The sequence below is a fragment of the Peromyscus leucopus genome, chromosome 12, assembly GCF_004664715.2.
Source record: "Peromyscus leucopus breed LL Stock chromosome 12, UCI_PerLeu_2.1, whole genome shotgun sequence".
Taxonomy (NCBI): domain Eukaryota; kingdom Metazoa; phylum Chordata; class Mammalia; order Rodentia; family Cricetidae; genus Peromyscus; species Peromyscus leucopus.
The window spans coordinates 45,066,861-45,068,210 of record NC_051073.1 but is presented as its reverse complement, the minus strand read 5'-3'; the positions used below and the strand labels follow the sequence as shown (position 1 = coordinate 45,068,210).

The 1,350-nt window shown below is 35.4% G+C and overlaps 1 pseudogene; it reads left to right on the top strand.

Annotated features, from left to right (window-relative positions):
* Positions 1-960: 960 nt before the first annotated feature.
* On the top strand, positions 961-1,093 carry LOC114691969 (annotated as a pseudogene).
* Positions 1,094-1,350: the final 257 nt, after the last annotated feature.

The window sequence follows — 1,350 nt, the reverse complement described above, 5'->3', positions numbered from 1 at the left end:
GTTCTTTTGAGTTATCTTGAGGAATTTTCTCAAGTACTTCTTAAAGGGCCTCTCTATGATACTCCATTCCTTGTATCTGGGAATGTATTTTACTTTCATTCTTGAGTGAGAACATGGATATAGAATTCTATATTGACAGTTCTCATTCTTTAATCATTTTAATTATTCCACTCTCTTCTGGTCTTCATGACTTCAGATAAAAAATTATGTATTTGTTGATGTATTTGTCATGTTTTCTTCCAGCTTATAATATTTGCTCTTTATGTTTTAGTTCAACAGTCTGATTAGGATGTATCTTAGCTGGACAGCCCTGTGCTTTGTTTTTATTTTCTTGTAGCATCTTGTGTCTCTAAGTCACCATATATTATATATATAAGTGAACCATTTTTAGATTTTTTGGGGGGGTTTTCCTGAAACAGGGTTTCTCTGTGCAGCTTTGCGCCTTTCCTGGAACTCACTTGGTAGCCCAGGCTGGCCTCGAACTCACAAAGATCCGCCTGCCTCTGCCTCCCGAGTTCTGAGATTAAAGGCATGTGCCACCACCGCCCAGCTTAGATTTATTTTTTAACGTATTTTTCTCTCTCATTTTTCTTCTCCTTCTGGAACCAAAAATCAAAGAGTAAGTTATACAGATTGTGTAGGATATGTATAACCTCTGCCATGTGTTGTTCTTTCTTTTTAATTTTTTAATCATACCAAAATACTCATGCAGATTACTATGTTGACCGTGTTCAAGTGTACATTCTAGTTATATTTTGTACATTCACATTGTCTCGTTACAATTACTATTATCCATTTTCCAAACTCTTCACCATGCAAAAACCAAACTCTATACCCATGCTTCATATTCTATGGTAACTGTTGTTCTACTTCTTGTCTCTGTAATTTTAACTACTCTAGTTACCTAAGATGATTAGAATATTATAGTGTTTGTTCCATGAGACTTCTCCCATTTAATTTATCACTTCTCGGCCTTTTGGCTAAGATCAAGTGTAGTATCTGTTCTTATAGGCAGTCTTTATGTTTCATCCATTTAATAACATGTATACAGACATATTGGCCTGAATAATATCACACTGTGCATATAATCCACATATTTCACATATATTCATCGATAGATTGAGATGCTTACAGCTTTAACATATTATGCACATTGCTGCTCTGAAAGGATTTCTCTATCCTCTCTTCTTTTGAAAAGCAGCACTTTTAAAAATGAAATATTCCACATGTGCTACACACATGCTCATACGCACAAACACACACACACTCATGCACACACACGTAGACATACACAGACACAGACACACATGTACACACATAGACACTCACACAAATACACACATACACACA